Genomic DNA, 17671 nt, shown 5'->3' on the forward strand with positions numbered 1-17671 from the left:
GCCCAGGCCAATTTTCAGCTTTCAGCGCTGTCACGCTTTGAATGACAATTACGCGGTCATGCTACACTGTAACCATATGAAATTTTTATCATTTTTTTCACACAAATAGAGCTTTCTTTTGCTGGTGTTTAATCACCTCTGGGTTTCTTATTTCTTACAAAAAAAAAGAAAAAAGACAGAAAAGTTTCCTTATTTTCTGTGAGTAAATTTTGAAAATAAAAAATGTTTCTCCTTCACTGATGTGCGCTGATGAGGCGGCACTGATGAGGTGGTACTAATATGCCACACTGATAGGTGGCACTGATGAGCACTGATAGGCGGCACTGATGGGCACTGAGAGGTGGCACTGATGGGCACTAAGAGGCGTCACTGTTGGGCGGCACTGATGGGCACTGACAGGTGGCTATGATGGGCACTGACGGATGGCACTGATGGGCAGCACCATCAGTGCCCACAATCAGTGTCCATAGTGCTGCCAGTCAGTGGCCATCAGTGCTTAGATGAGCAGGCACTGACTGGCAGCACTATGGGCACTGATGGCAGGCAATGTGGGCACTGATGGTGGGCAGTAATGGGTACTTTATTTACATTTTCTGTAATCAGGGCACTGATGATCAGTGCCCTGATTACCTATCCTTGTCTCCCCTATGAGGAGGAGCCGCTGATCGGCTCTCCTTGTCTCACACTCTAACAGTGTGAGGTGAGAAGAGCCGAATAACGGCACATCCTCATTTACATGTGACCGGCTGTGAATGGACACAGCCGATCACATGGGTAAAGAACCATCTCATTTACTCTTTACCAAGATCGCTAGGACACGGCGCGACCACAATCACCGCCCCCGGGAGAGGCTGTTCTGGTGCACTGCAGCGCCGCCATATGATAGCTGTACCGCTCCGCCGTCATTTGATGGTGGGTGGGTAGCAAGTGGTTAAAGAATTTCTTGGGTTTTTTTTACTCTCTTCCGCTATATTTCTCTCGTGTTCTATTTTACCCGCCTTGATTCCATCTTTACATTTTTTTTTGCACTCTTTGTAATGTTCGAATGCTCCCAATGACCAAAGCCATGTAGTTTTTGAAGGCCTTTTCTTTAGTATTAATATGCATTTTTATGTTGGCTTTTAGCCAACCAGGGTTTAGTTTTGCTCTTTTAAATGTATTCCCCTTTGAAATGCACTGGCCAATCCCTTTGTTTAGTATGCTCTTGAAGCACTCCCATTTTTCCTCCGTGTTCTTTGTTCACAGGGTTCTATCCCATTTGATATTTTCTAGCAAAGAGCGCAGTTTTGGGAAATTCGCTCTTTTGAAATTCAGTGTCCTTATATTACCCTTGTGTTTCCGATTACTATGATTTATACTAAAACGAATTGACCTATGGTCACTGTTTCCTAAGTTGTCCCGTATTTCTATATCCGTGAGCAGGTCTGTATTGTTGGTAATCAGTAGGTCTAGTACTGCATTGTTTCTTGTCGGTGCGTTCACCATCTGACCCATGAAATTGTCCTGCAAAACATTTAGGAACTGCCGAGCCTTGGATGAATGCGCGGTTCCTTCTACCCAGTCTATATTTCGATAATTAAAGTCCCCCATTATAATGACATTTCCCATCTTTACTGCCAATCCAGTCTGTGATAGGGGCCTATAGCATACGCCCACTATTACCTTCACCACAGTGTCTTCCCTTTGAAGTTCTACCCATAGGGATTCTGCCTTAGTTCCAATATTAATATCATCCCTCATATTTACCTGTACACTGTTCTTAATATACAGACATACCCCTCCCCCTTTTTTACCTTCTCTATCTCTGCGATAAAGGGAATACCCCTGAATGGTCACCAGCCAATCATGAGAGCTGTCAAACTAGTTCTCTGAAATCCCCACAAAATCTAAGTTCTCCTCATATATTAGCAGCTCCAGCTCTCCCATCTTGTTGGCCAGGCTTCTGGCATTGGTATACAAACCACATAATTTTGTCCGGATACATACTATATCCTCGTTTGATGTTGTTTTTAGGCGGCTCTTGCGATTTTTCCCCATACCCACCTTGGGTTTAGGAACTTTGAGTGCCCTACCGCTAATGTCCCCATTTGTGCCCGCTGAACCTTGCTCCCCGCTGGCTGATTCTACATCTGTACCCTCCCCCCATCACCTAGTTTAAAAGCCCCTCTAACTTGTTGGCCATCTTCTCACGCAGTACGTTTGCACCCTCCCCATTTAGGTGCAACCTACTAAAGACTGAGAAGTCGGCCCAGTTCTCTAGGAACCCGAAGCCCTCCTTACTACACCAGCTCCTTAGCCAATTGTTAACTTCCCTCATCTCCCGCTGCCTCTCAGTATTTCAGTATTTATGAAAATACTAACTTGGAGGTCCTACTCCTCAACTTAGCTCCTAAGTCCCTGAAATCATTTTTTAGGACTCTTCATCTCCCTGTGACTTTGTCATTGGTACCCACGTGTACCATGACAGCTGGGTCTTCCCCAGCCCCACCCAATAATCTGTCCACCAGATACGTGATGTGCAGAACCCGAGCTTCCAGTAAACAACAGACTGTTCGGCACTTACGGTCATTTTGACAGATTGCCCTCTCTGTCCTTCTAATAATTGAGTCCCCTACCACCAGGACCTGTCTTTCCTTTCCCTTGCCCCCACCCTCACTGGAGGAGTTCTTCCCCTGGCAGCTAGGGGTGTCCCTCTGCTCCAGCAATGCTGGTCCCTGACTGGATTCCCCAACATCATGCAACAGGGCGTATTTATTGGGGTGCTCCAGCCCAGGTGCACGACAATGCCTGGCCTCATGGGGTGAGAGTATGACAAGTGCCTTGTTCTCTTCTACCCTTCCTAACTGTCACCCAACTACTCTGCTCTGATGCCTGCACCCTTGTATCTCCGCCCTCCTCTGTGCAGGCCCCTGTCTGCACCTGACGGGTACGTTCCCAGCTCTCATTCAGTATGGAGATTCTTCTCAGTGTTGCCAGCTGCTTCCCTAGATTCAGGACCTAGATACTGGTATGGACTGGGTAATGTGTTAGGATCTATACTGGTATGAACTAGGTAATGCATTAAGATCTATACTGGTATGGACTGGGTAATGTGTTAGGATCGATACTGGTATGGACTGGGTAATGTGTTAGGATCTATACTGGTATGGACTGGGTAATATGTTAGGATCTATACTGGTATGAACTGGGTAATGCATTAGGATCTATACTGGTATGGACTGGGTAATATGTTAGGATCTATACTGGTATGGACTGGGTAATGTGTTAGGATCTATACTGGTAAAGACTGGGTAATGTGTTAGGATCTATACTGGTATGAACTGGGTAATGCATTAGGATCTATACTGGTATGGACTGGGTAATGCGTTAGGATCTATACTGGCATGGACTGGGTAATGCGTTAGGATCTATACTGGCATGGACTCGGTAATGTGTAAGGATCTATACTGGTAAAGACTGGGTAATGTGTTAGGATCTATACTGGTATGGACTGGGTAATACTCTCATACTCTCACCACATGAGGCTGGGCATTGTCGTGCACCAGGAGGAACCCAGGACCCACTGCACCAGCATAGGGTCTGACAATGGGTCCAAGGATTTCATCCCAATACCTAATGGCAGTCAGGGTGCCATTGTCTACCCTGTAGAGGTCTGTGTGTCCCTCCATGGATACGCCTCCCCAGACCATCACTGACCCACCACCCAACCGGTCATGCTAAACGATGTTATAGGCAGCATAATGTTCTCCACGGCTTCTCCAGACCCTTTCACGTCTGTCACATGTGCTCAGGGTGAACCTGCTCTCATCTGTGAAAAGCACAGGGTGCCAGTGGTGGAGCTGCCAATTCTGGTGTTCAATGGCAAATGCCAATTGAGCTCCACAGTGCCGGGCAGTGAGCACAGCGCCCACTAGAGTACGTCGGGCCCTCAGGCCACCCTCCTTAAGTCTGTTTCTGATTGTTTGGTCAGAGACATTCACACCAGTGTCCTGCTGGAGGTCATTTTGTAGGGCTCTGGCAGTGCTCATCCTGGTCCTCCTTGTACAAAGGAGCAGATACCGGTCCTGCTGATGGGTTAAGGACCTTCTACGGCCCTGTCCAGCTCTCCTAGAGTAGCTGCCTGTCTCCTGGAATCTCCTCCATGCTCCTGAGACTGTGCTGGGAGACACAGCAAACCTTCTGGCAATGGGACGTATTGATGGGCCATCCTGGAGGAGTTGGACTGCCTGTGCAACCTCTATAGGGTCCAGGTATGGGCTCATGCTACCAGTAGTGACACTGACCCCAGCCAAATGCAAACCTAGTGACAAACACTCAGAAAAGATGAGTAGGGAAAATGTCAGTGGCCTCCACCTGTAAAACCATTCCTGTTTTGGACGTCGTCTCATTGTTGCCCATCTAGTGCACCTGTTGGTAACAACCCCCTCTGCTACTTGACTGAGCAGATGAATATCCCAGGAGTTTCCCTGACTTAATGCTATACTCTGATTATAAAGTGTTGAGCAGTGTATATGAGTGTGGAAAACTCTTGGTAATTTTTCTTGTCTTCTGACAGACGGACTCTGTGGTGGGAATAGAAGGACATCGGAGGAAGATGTGACTACAGAAGATAATGACATGGCATCTTCTCCAGAAGTAAATCCCGTTCCTCATAATATACATGACAGACCTCACCATTGGAGGAGATCATTGGAATCTCCTGATACTTCACATAGTCCTCTAATATCTGACAGTGCCGACAGGTGCGGGAAACCATCTCCTCTCAGGGAAACTTCTTTATACCATACAGGAGAGAATTCATTGTCATGTTCAGAGTGCGGGAAATGTTTTAAAAAGAAAGGAAACTTTCTTAGGCACCAGAGAATTCACACAGGGGAGCGACCTTTTTCATGTTCAGAGTGCGGGAAATGTTTTAGCCAAAAAGGAAACCTTCTTCAGCACCAGAGAATACACACAGAGGAGCATACCAATTCATGTTCAGAGTGCGGGAAATGTTTTAAACAGAAAAGAAGCCTTCTTAGCCATCAGAGAATACACATAGGTGAGCGTCCCTATTCATGTTCAGAGTGTGGGAAATGTTTTAAACACAAAAAAAGCCTTATTAGCCATCAGAGAATACACACAGGTGAGCGTCCCTATTCATGTTCAGAGTGCGGGAAATGTTTCAATTGTAAAGAAAGCCTTCTTTGCCATCAGAAAATACACACAGGAGAGCTTCCCTATTCATGTTCAGAGTGTGGGAAATGTTTTAATCATAAAGGAAACCTTCTTTGCCATCAGAGAATACACACAGGTGACCTTCTCTATTCATGTTCAGAGTGTGGGAAATGTTTTAATCATAAAGGAAACTTTCTTAACCATCAGAAAATACACACAGGTGAGCGTCCCTATTCATGTGCAAAGTGCGGGAAATGTTTTATTGATAAAAGAAGCCTTCTTAGCCATCAGAGAATACACACAGGAGAGCTTCCCTATTCATGTTCTGAGTGCGGGAAATGTTTTAATCATAAAGGAAGCCTTCTTAACCATCAGAAATTACACACAGATGAGCGTCCCTATTCATGTTCAGAGTGCGGGAAATGTTTTAATCATAAAGGAAGCCTTCTTAACCATCAGAGAATACACACAGGTGAGGGTCCCTATTCATGTGCAAAGTGCGGGAAATGTTTAAATGATAAAAGAAACCTTCTTAGCCATCAGAAAATACATACAGGTGAGCGTCCCTATTCATGTTCAGAGTGCGGGAAATGTTTTAATCATAAAGGAAGCCTTCTTAACCATCAGAAAATACACACAGGTGAGCGTCCCTATTCATGTTCAGAGTGCGGGAAATGTTTTAATCATAAAGGAAACTTTCTTAAGCATCAGAGAATACACACAGGTGAGCTTCCCTATTCATGTTCAGAGTGCGGGAAATGTTTTAATAGTAAAAGACACCTTTTTAGCCATCAGAGAATACACACAGGTGAGCGTCCCTATTCATGTTCAGAGTGCGGGAAAAGTTTTAATCAGAAAGTAAACCTTCTTCGCCATAAGAGAATACACACAGGTGAGCGCCCTTTTTAATGTTACGAGTGCAGGAAATGTTTTCACTTTATTTTAAAAATCCTTTTTTTTAGGAAAAAAATATGTGATCTGAAGAAAGGGAAACATCCACCACCAAACAGACCAATAAGGTACTCCTTACCAGATGCAAAAGGTGACAGGCTAAATAAATAGTGTATCCAGACACCTCCACCGATAGGAATGCAGCTTACCAGAAAACTCTAACAAAAACGCCCATAGAAAAATCCACAAAGGATCCCAAACATGCTAGAGCTGTATCCTAAATGACCTTACCAGATGATGGTATATGGTAGGCAAAAAACGATGACTGGCGTGTGCGGAGGACTGAAGACCAGATCTCATATGACAGCAAATGAAGGCTCAGGATGATGTGGGCAGAATCCAGCCATAGAATAAAAGAAGGGGCGCCAATAGCATAAAATCCCACAAATTTATTAAGATAAAAAGAAACACACTTACAATAAAAAGGAGAACAATTGGGAAGGGAGAGGAATGACAGCCGCCGGCCGGACGGCTTTGCTCGCCCGTACTTCCTGGACGCTAGTTAGGGTGACGTCAGCACGCCGTGACCCGATGCGTTTCGTCAGAGATGACGTTATCAAAGGTACCTTTGTGCAGAAAAGGGTAAATAAAGGAATACAGAGTATAATACTCAAACCATTAATATAAAACAGCAAGACGGACAACACATAGGACAAGCGTTTAGATATAAGTGCCAGAGGTATCTTCCATAATTACCATGCACACAAGGGCCCCTTCCAGGCTGGTGTATTCAGAGCGTTCTCTCTTCCAAGACTTAACTATTATAAATCTATATCTCATAGACTTGCATAGGGCCATTCCGATGGGTGGAGCTATCTAACCCCTCTCCTCCCTCCGGGCGTATCTCACCCAGGATTTCCCCATCTCCTAACTTTAGCATAACTCAGCACCCCCGCTATCACCTCCTCTCTGGGGGGGGCGAAATTAGGTAACCTCCTCTTGAATGGGGCATTAGGTATGCAAGGTCATCCCCTGGTCAAATTGTCCATTCCCTAACAGATGGCCACCTTCTAAAGAGAGCGTCTTTGAAGTGGAGTCAGAAATAACAAAGGAAGTGAAACGGCCTGGTCTAAGTTATTACCTCGGCCCCTTAAGGTCTGCAAAAACAGATAATTGTATACTCATTTTTTTCCGTAATTTTCCTTTCCTAGTGCATCTTCATGGCAGCATACAATTGGGGGGTTGTGGCTCCGCCTCCAAAACCTTATAGGACTGGTTAACTATAAATCAAAGACAGACCCGGCTCGCAGCATTCTCTGTAACTCTCATCATTTGGGTGGGAATCTGTATGCAGCCATCAAGATGCACCAGGAAAGGAAAATTACGGAAAGGTGAAGATTCAATTTTCCATTTTCCTGGCGCATCATGGCAGTATACAGTGGGAACTAACTCGCCATATGAGAGGGTGCAAGAACATTTTGTAATGGTCAGTAGCGTAAGTATGCATTGTCCAGATTTTACTGTGGTGAGCTGGTTTCACCTAATAAAGTGTAATGAAGGTGTCCTAGGAGGACCATATTGCTGACTTGCAAATAGCCTAAGGAGACACTCGGCACTGCTCTGTCCACAGAGCTGGCACTGTCCTAGTTGAATGTGCTCTTAAAGCGGAGTTCCGGCCTCAAAAATGACTTTGGGCCATCCGCTTGCTGGCATTCACCAGAAAAATAAATGGATAATGACGATTTTTTTTTTCTTTACTTACCTTGTTATAGAAGGAAATATACTTACCTTTCTTCGACTTCCTCTCTCTGTGGCTGCGGCCCGCGCCGTCACTTCCTGCTTGCATTGATACCTGGGAGCTAAACGTCATCGCTCCCAGGAATCAATGCGCCTGCACCGGCCCCGCTTGTCAGTTCTGGTGCAGGCAAGTCATTCCCCGCTAAACAGCTGTGCAGAAGCTGTGCAGGAATGACGTGCCTGCACCGGACATGACGAGTGGGGCCGGTGCAGGCGCATTTTGGGATGAAGAGGACGTGCTGGTTTCAGCTGCCCACACCTGAGATGGCAGCGTATATATTTCTTTATAGATATTCATTTCTTTCTATGCTGCAGATTGTGATACTGGAATATTTATGTCTGCATTAATTTGCAGTCCTTTTTGTCCTTTATTTCTTCTTTTTATATTTCCTTTAAGTGTTGGCAGCTGATCCCATATCAAATATGGCGGCTACAATATGACCTAGTACAGTTCAGACTGAGGCGGGACTTTGATTGATGTTGTGTATTTATTGGTGGAGTCAGCACGCTGCCCACATCCCCAATAAAAGTAATTTGTGATGAGCGCGTAGGGGTTCGGCGTGCTGACGTCACCACGCTTCCCGGAAGGACGGGCTATTATACGAGCCAGCCGGCTTATTTTGTCTTAATGCGATATTATTTCCTGCTCAATGTGAGTGTAATTTTATTATATTTTTAATAAATGTGTTTACGATATAACACTATGGAGCCTACTATATCTTTATATGTGAATACCGGATACATCACTAAGGATTAATGCTCTGGAATATCGCTGTCCCAGAGGAACACGATCTCTCAAGAGAAGGGATGATATGAGCTTTTGCTCTATACAGGCATATTTCCTTTGATTTCTGGTAAGCTCATGAGCATGCTTTATTAACTGGAGCCCCGTGGTGAAGCCAGTATTGCTGAATCTCTATTTCACCTCTGTTTATCTACCATTCACCATCTTGGGATCTCTACCATAAGGGATTTTTTTTATAAATGAGACACTATTTGGTATACCTATTTCATTTGTGATTAATCCGTGTTCACTACACTTGTGTATATTTGTGATTTATTGTTATTTATGGCACATCAATTGCATATTATTTGAGATACAGTATTTGTTTTCATTTAAGAGAAACACATTTTGATTATTTGCTCACCTCACTTGTGATTTATGTTTATCTGTGATCATTTTGTGACTTATTGCCCACGATTGGTCACAGTTTTCAAATTATCATTCACCTTTTGGGACATTTGGTTGTTCCATATCAGACTAGCGCAGCTTGTTTTACTTTTTTGCTTACGTTTGGTGTTATCTCACTTCTAAGCTGCAGCTTTTTGATATCTGGCCCTATTAGCGCGGTTATATACTGGTGTTATACAAAGGCTTTTGTGGCTATCTCAGTGGGAGGGAACTACAGCGGTGCATCCTGGGATTGGTCATAAAAGCCAAGGGCACATGTGACAGGATGTCTTTGGGCGGGAAGCCAGGTCCCAGGAGGAGGGTGAAGGATGTCTCTTCTCCTGTCAGAGTAGAAAGCGGTCGCAGGCCTAGTGGACCAGAAGTGTGAGGCTGAGCTGTGAGGTCCTGTGGAAACTGACAGTGGAGCAGTGGCAGGGATTCCTGTGAAAAGCAGTGTCCGTGAGTATCAGGGAGCTTGGCACGGGTTTGCCCAGGAAGGGGACCTCTCCAGGGAAAGCCAGTGGACAAGAGCCAGCATACACAGCGAGTAAGAAAGGGGGTGCCAAGTTAGACCCTGAAGAGAAACAGAGAAACTTAACATATAGTTCACCTTTGAAATCTTCACCTGGCAAAGTGAAGCAGCGGCCTTGCCGCACACATTACAGATAGTTGTCCTCAGGTTTGTGCATAGTTACTAGTTGTAGGATCCCACTCATCCCTTCTCCCATCCCAGTTCTAAATAAATACAAAAAGCCAAATCCCCTGGGCTGTTCATTGACTGAGCCAAGTACAGAGTGATAAGATTTTACAAACTGTTGCTATGGGTAACCCAGGGGAATCCAATCTCAGCACCTCCCAAGGGGGCAGTGCTACATCTATATACACACACATCTATTTACAGTTATTAATGGAGATTACACATAAACTCCTCATTAGGCAACAGCAGAAACACACAGGAAGCTCGGGTTGCCACCTTTTCTTTAAGCCAAACTCGAACACTTTAGCTGCGCTCGGCAACATTTTATTTTTAAGGGGGAACACTGTGGACTCTGATGTAAAGGGGAACTCTAATGTAAGGGGGTTTCTGCTCACCAAACCTCCCACTCACTTTAGAGTTCCCAGCATTCCCCCCTTAATTCGGGTTCCCAAAGCCCCCCTTACTTCAGAGTCCACAGGGCACCGCTTAAATCTTACCTTAGTGTACTCACTCACATGGAGTCATGATATAGAAGGGAGAGAGGGTGGAGACTTCAGTCACAGACATTGGATGGTGAGCTCACTCACCCGAGGATGGAGGCTCAGGCATCAAAGCCTTTCATCCACAATGTATCTGCCGGTTGCTGAGCTTCAAACTTCCAGCCCACACATCCCTTTCCTGAGGCACACAACGCCAGGGATTGGAGTGTGAGTGGGCAGACAGAGGGGTAGGGGTGGGAGGAGGAGGAATAGACCAAGCCCTTTCTTCTCTCCTGTCCGTGTATGGGGGTGGGGCCGGTGTGCACATCTATGCACTCAGGGGTTGTGGTAGTTGGGTATTTGGTGAGCCACAGTCCATTCTGAATATTGTGTCCGGGTTTCAGGTGGCCTGAAACCCAAACACATGATTCATAACCCGAACTGTCCAGGTGAATCCTTGATAGGTGGCAACCCTACAGGAAGCACCAGCTAAGTGTATGCAGCACTGCCCCCTTGAGGGCTGCTGGTTGATGGGTGTTCCTCAGCACTCCTATGACCCTGTGAACCGTCCAGCCCACTGACACTTTAGGTTCCAACATTTCAATAATAATCTTCAAAGACACACTGACACCATTAGAATACTGTTTGGTTATTTTACTTAAAAGGTAAATCATTATAGCTTATTGATAACAAATATGTCTTAGCAATAACAAAGTGTAGCAGTATCAGTCAACTGAACCCCACTTAACACAAGGAGGCTCAATGGATGACACCATTAATGTGAATACACAGCAAAAGAAAGAATAATAGATCACATGGATATTGCAACCTTACTATGCATCAACTTTAATTGTCAATTTTATAGCAACATGCAGTATCTCACAAAAGTAAGTACATCCTCACATTTTTGTAAATATATTATTCTATCTTTTCATGTGACAACACTGAAGAAATGACACTTTGCTACAATGTAAAGTATTGAGTGTACAGCTTGTATAACAGTGTACATTTGCTGTCCCCTCAAAATAACTCAACACACAGCCATTAATGTCTAAACCACTGACAACAAAAGTGAGTACACCCCTAAGTGACAATGTCCAAAATGGGCCCAATTAGCCATTTTCCTTCCCCGATGTCATGTGACTCATTAGTGTTACAAGGTCTCAGGTGTGAATGGGGAGCAGTTGTGGTAAATTTGGTGTTATCACTCTCACTCTCTCATACTGGTCACTGGATGTTTAACATGGCACCTCATGGCAAAGAACTCTCTGAGGATCTGAAAAAAAGAATTGTTGCTCTACATAAAGGTGGCCTAGGCTATAAGAAGATTGCCAAGACCCTGAAACTGAGCTGCAGCACAGTGGCCAAGACTATACAACGGTTTAACAGGACAGGTTCCACTCAGAACAGGCCTCGCTATGGTCAACCAAAGAGGTTGAGTGCACATGCTCAGCGTCATGTGCAGAGGTTGTCTTTGGTAAATAGACGTATGAGTGCTGCCAGCATTGCTGCAGAGACTGAAGGGGTGGGGGGGGACAGCCTGTCAGTGCTCAGACCATACGCCGCACACTGCATCAAATTGGTCTGCATGGCTGTCGTCCCAGAAGGAAGCCTCTTCTAAAGATGATGCACAAGAACGCCCGCAAACAGTTTGCTGAAGACAAGCAGACTAAGGACATGGATTAATGGAGCTATGTCCTGTGGTCTGATGAGACCAGAGCAAACTTATTTGGTTCAGATGATGCCAAGCATGTGTGACGACAGCCAGGTGAGGAGTACAAAGACAAGTGTGTCTTGCCTACAGTCAAGCATGGTGGTGGGAGTGTCATGGTCATGGGCTGCATGAGTGCTGCCTACACTGGGGAGCTACAGTGCATTGAGGGAACCATGAATGCCAACATGTACTGTGACATACTGAAGCAGAGCATGATCCCCTCCCTTCAGAGACTGGGCCGCAGGACAGTATTCCAACATGATAACGAACCCAAACACACCTCTAAGACGACCACTGCCTTGCTAAAGAAGCTTAGGGTAAAGGACTGGCCAAGCATGTCTCCAGACCTAAACCCTATTGAGCATCTGTGGGGCATCCTCAAACGGAAGGTGGAGGAGTGCAAGGTCTCTAACATCCACCAGTTCGGTTAGGTCATCATGGAGGAGTGGAAGAGGACTCCAGTGGCAACCTGTGAAGCTCTGGTGAACTCCATGCCCAAGAGGGTTAAGGCAGTGCTGGAAAATGGTGGCTATACAAAATATTGACACTTTCGGCCCAATTTGGACATTTTGACATACGGGTGTATTCACTTTTGTTGCCAGTGGTTTAGTCATTAATGGCTGTGTGATGAGTTATTTTGAAGGGGCAGCAAATTTAAACTGTTATACAAGCTACTTTACATTGTAGCAAAGTGTCATTTCTTCAGTGTTGTCACATGAAAAGTAAAATATTTACAAAACGGTGAGGGGCGTACTTACTTTTGTGAGATACTGTATATTAGCGGATGACTTTAGCTGAAAACCTCTGATGTAAAGTCTAGTAATATCTAATCCTCGCTAATAATGACTCAATATTATAATAACCGGTCCCCTTTAAGACAGCCTGTGCTGAGGTCCCTTTCCTAGCAAGGCCTTGCTAAGTCTTCACCGGCAGTTGGAGCTCTTATCACTCTTCAGCGTGATATTTGTAATCCCAGGATAATAGTGTATGTATGTTACTATCTGCAGTTAGTGTGTCATAGAGGAAGATTTATACTTGTGATTAGGATGTCACCAGGCACTCCTCCGTCTGTCAGTGTCCACCTGTTAATCTCCTGCAACCCAGGCGATGTCCTCTCCCATGCTCCTGCGTCACGGGGATGATCAGCGCTCGGTTGTCCCAGTCAGTCAGTTCAGCTTCACCACTGGATCTATCACGCTGTCTGATTACCAGCATCCGCACCACTGAGGATGGATTCCTCTCTCTCTCTCTAGGCCGCATGCCCTGGGCCTCCGTCACCAAGTGTCCCAGCACACCTCTCAGGCTGATCTCTCCTCACTGAGTCCCGGAAAGCAAGCGAGCGCACTCACTGTCTAGCAGATAGGTTTGTTGACTCTCCCATGATCCTCCACTCGCCCAATGCTCCCTGGCAGTATAGTTTCCTCGGCAATCCAAACAACAGTCTCCATTCAGTTTAGAACTACGTAAATCTCCCACAATCCAGTTCGCACACTTCCTGTGAAAGCTCCTTATCTGCAAGCAGCCTTAAAGGGACACTCTAACAATCTCAACATAACGGCAAACCTGAATATATATGTGTATATATATATATATATGTACAGTGGGTACGGAAAGTATTCAGACCCCCTTAAATTTTTCACTCTTTGTTATATTGCAGCCATTTGCTAAAATCATTTAGGTTCATTCTTCTTCCTCATGAATGTACACATAGCACCCCATACTGACAGAAAAACACAGAATTGTTGACATTGTTGCAGATTTATTAAAAAAGAAAAACTGAAATATCACATGGTCCTAAGTATTCAGACCCTTTGCTCAGTATTTAGTAGAAGCCCCCTTTTGATCTAATACAGCCAGGAGTCTTTTTGGGAAAGATGCAACAAGTCTTTCACACCTGGATTTGGGGATCCTCTGCCATTCCTCCTTGCAGATCCTCTCCAGTTCTGTCAGGTTGGATGGTAAACGTTGGTGGACAGCCATTTTTAGGTCTCTCCAGAGATGCTCAATTGGGTTCAAGTCAGGGCTCTGGCTGGGCCATTCAAGAACAGTCACGGAGTTGTTGTGAAGCCACTCCTTCGTTATTTTAGCTGTGTGCTTAGGGTCATTGTCTTGTTGGAAGGTAAACCTTCGGCCCAGTCTGAGGTCCAGAGCACTCTGGAGAAGGTTTTTGTCCAGGATATCCCTGTACTTGGCCGCATTCATCTTTCCCTCGATTGCAACCAGTCGTCCTGTCCCTGCAGATGAAAAACACCCCCACAGCATGATGCTGCCACCACCATGCTTCACTGTTGGGACTGTATTGGACAGGTGATGAGCAGTGCCTGGTTTTCTCCACACATACCGCTTAGAATTAAGGCCAAAAAGTTCTATTTTGGTCTCATCAGACCAGAGAATCTTATTTCTCACCATCTTGGAGTCCTTCGGGTGTTTTTTTAGCAAACTCCATGCGGGCTTTCATGTGTCTTACACTGAGGAGAGGCTTCCGTCGGGCCACTCTGCCATAAAGCCCCGACTGGTGGAGGGCTGCAGTGATGGTTGACTTTCTACAACTTTCTCCCATCTCCTGACTGCATCTCTGGAGCTCAGCCACAGTGATCTTTGGGTTCTTCTTTACCTCTCTCACCAAGGCTCTTCTCCCCCGATAGCTCAGTTTGGCCGGACGGCCAGCTCTAGGAAGGGTTCTGGTCATCCCAAACGTCTTCCATTTGAGGATTATGGAGGCCACTGTGCTCTTAGGAACCTTAAGTGCAGCAGAAATCTTTTTGTAACCTTGGCCAGATCTGTGCCTTGCCACAATTCTGTCTCTGAGCTCTTCAGGCAGTTCCTTTGACCTCATGATTCTCATTTGCTCTGAAATGCATTGTGATCTGGAAGGTCTTATATAGACAGGTGTGTGGCTTTCCTAATCAAGTCCAATCAGTATAATCAAACACAGCTGGACTCAAATGAAGGTGTAGAACCATCTCAAGGATGATCAGAAGAAATGGAAAGCACCTGAGTTAAATATATGAGTGTCACAACAAAGGGTCTGAATACTTAGGACCATGTGATATTTCAGTTTTTCTTTTTTAATAAATCTGCAACAATGTCAACAATTCTGTGTTTTTCTGTCAGTATGGGGAGCTGTGTGTACATTCATGAGGAAGAAGAATGAACTTAAATGATTTTAGCAAATGGCTGCAATATAACAAAGAGTGAAAAATTTAAGGGGGTCTGAATACTTTCCGTACCCACTGTATATACAGGGCTCAAAATTTAAAGTCCTGAGCTACTAGCCAGGCCTTAAGGGTTACTCGCCACCAGTTGCCCCACCCAACTCCTACCTTGCCTCACCCCACCCCTAATTCCGCCCCTAAACACGCCCTCATAAATTATCTCAAAATTACACTGTTAAATGTTTTTGCATTAATGCAGAAGTTACAAAAATAAATATCAACAACAATGTTTTCAGTGCCCATCAGTGCAGCCTCATCAGTGGTCATCAAGGGTCTGGAGGGCGGGGGGCTGAAGAGATCTGGGGGGGGGGCTGAAGAGAACTGGGGGGGGGCTGAAGAACACTAAGGGGCTGGAGAGGGGGACTGAAGAGCACTGGGGGGCTGGAGGGGGGGGGCTGAAGAGCACTGGGGGGGGGGCTGGAAGGGGGGGCTTAGGAGCACTGGGGGAGCTAGAGGGGGGGCTTAAGAGCACTGGGGGGGGCTGAAGAGCATTGGGAGGGCTGAAGAGCATTGGTGGGGCTGAAGAGCACTGGGAGGTCTGAAGAGGGGGGTGGCTGTACAGCACTGGGGGGCAAGCAAAAGAAAAAAAAGAAGTTGGATAGGAGGAGCGGTGGGGCGGCTGCATATAGAGGAATATAAAGGAATTGATCTTTCCCTATTCCTCCTGCAGCTGCTCAATGCCTGCAGAGAGGAGAATCAGGCATCCAGCTGGAAAGATCAATTCCTGTATATGCAGCCGCCCCACCGCTCCTCCTATCCAGTCACACAGGGAGGCTGCTAAATCCTTGAACACTCACCTTCTTCCAGACCCTGCGAGCAGCGCAGCACAGACCGAGGCAGCAGCTGCCTTCACATGAGATGATCGGCGCGAGTACCGGCTTGACACCCCCCATTGGTATTCCACTGCTGGCCGGATAATGTCAGAGTGGCGGATCACCCCGCTGTAACAGCTTCAATTGTAATTGCCGGGCGCTCGCCGACATGCACAATCCCGCCTCCTAGCCCGGCTCCTTTGATAGACGTCACACGTCTTGGTTGGCCAGGTGTTCTGTCTATCAAAGAAGCCGGGCTAGGAGGCGGGACTGTGCGTGTCGGTGAGCGTCCGGCAATTACAATTGAAGCTATTACAGCGGGGTGATCCGCCGCTCTGACATTATCCGGCTTTCCTCTCCTCTCTTCCCCTGAGCGGTTCCCAGAGCTTGCCCTACATCATTTTCCACTGGCAAAATGCGAGCAGGCGAGTGGAAAATTTGAGGGCTGTATATATATATATATATATATATATATATACAGTATGGTAGTCTGATCCCAGCTACATGTAGTATTCTGGTTAAAGAGTTTTAATAGCAAAAAATTAAAACACTCACTTGAGGTAAAATATACAAGTGCTCATCTGATGTCGGAGTCTGTGGATCCTCCTAGAACCGTCTTGTAGGACCGCTGTCATCTGTTCTGGCTGCTGGGCAGAGAGATGGCTGGCTGGGGAGCCTGGAGGAGCCCCAAGAAGCCACGCTAACCAGCATGGAAGGCACAGCGGAAGTGACATCACCGGAAGGATAGGAGGTACCAGATGAGAAGATAAGCAAGGCTATGCGCTCAGAGTATTTGGCTCCTTCTACAGAGCTTTCCTCTTGGTCTATACAGAGCCAGTCACAAGGACAGCAGCCATAGGTGGTCCTGTGCATTCCTTTATTGTACCCCCATAACCAAAGACCAGTGACATTTTCTGGATTACCCTCTACACTGATCATTGGTATTTTTAGATATTTATTGCTGGCTGGACTATATATAAACTCTGTGTGCCACTATCTCCTTTCTCTATTAGTAGAAACACAGGATCTCCATCTTCCTTACTAACAGAATGGTGATCTGCCTTGCTTACATTGGCAGACAACTGTTTCGGCTCTCTAGGGCCTTGGTCCTCAACCCTGGTCCTCAGGGCCCACTAACAGGCCAGATTTGCAAGATAACTGAAATACATCCCAGGTGATATAATTTGCTGCTCAGTGATTGCAGTACTCTAGTCTGCATCTCCCCAAGGTAATACTTAAAATCTGGCCTGTTAGTGGGCCCTGAGGACCGGAGTTGAGGACCACTGCTCTAGGGAATGATTGCCGGGTGCCGACGGACACCGTATCTACCAGACTTGCTGATTGGCTCCTGCTGTGTCCAGCGGGAGCTGGGCGGCGGCAGAGCGTATGCCCGCCCCAGACCCGGAAAAGCAGATGTAATTCTGTGCAGAATGGCCGCCCTACCGCAGTACATGTATGGGGGTGGTCAGAGCAGAATGTCTCCCTGATAAAGAGGCTATGACCTGGTGGATTACATGTGGAACTCCTGGGCCCAGCTGAGGACAGTTAGGGACTTAAGATTGAAGATGTGGTGGATGTCTCCTTTTGGTTTGGGAACTGTGGACAGAGAAGAACTCCTGGAACTCTTCTGGCCTTAGCTCAGTGAGATAGAGTTTGGAAGACTAATGTCATAGACAGGTTGCCAAAAAGTTTAGGGCTTTAGAAAGGGCCTCCAATGGCTGTCAATGTGGTGCCTTCT

At 46.1% G+C, this 17671-nt stretch overlaps 3 protein-coding genes across 3 annotated transcripts in view; 2 read left to right on the forward strand and 1 right to left on the reverse strand.

The window, feature by feature from the left end:
- Positions 1-5499, forward strand: part of LOC309543618 (uncharacterized protein) — an 88944-nt gene extending 83445 nt beyond the window's left edge. Inside the window, exon 2 of the mRNA XM_082276075.1 lies at positions 5488-5499. The gene's annotated coding sequence lies outside the window, so the exon portion shown is untranslated. The remainder of the gene's footprint in view (positions 1-5487) is intronic.
- Positions 1-17671, forward strand: part of LOC309543617 (uncharacterized protein) — a gene marked incomplete at both ends in the record, with an annotated part of 248485 nt that overhangs the window by 105069 nt on the left and 125745 nt on the right.
- Positions 1-17671, reverse strand: part of LOC309543612 (uncharacterized protein) — a 120000-nt gene that overhangs the window by 63764 nt on the left and 38565 nt on the right. The window lies entirely within an intron of this gene.

The sequence above is a fragment of the Pelophylax lessonae genome (assembly GCF_965119305.1).
Source record: "Pelophylax lessonae genome assembly, contig: HAP1_SCAFFOLD_269, whole genome shotgun sequence".
In the NCBI taxonomy this organism is placed as follows: Eukaryota; Metazoa; Chordata; class Amphibia; order Anura; family Ranidae; genus Pelophylax; species Pelophylax lessonae.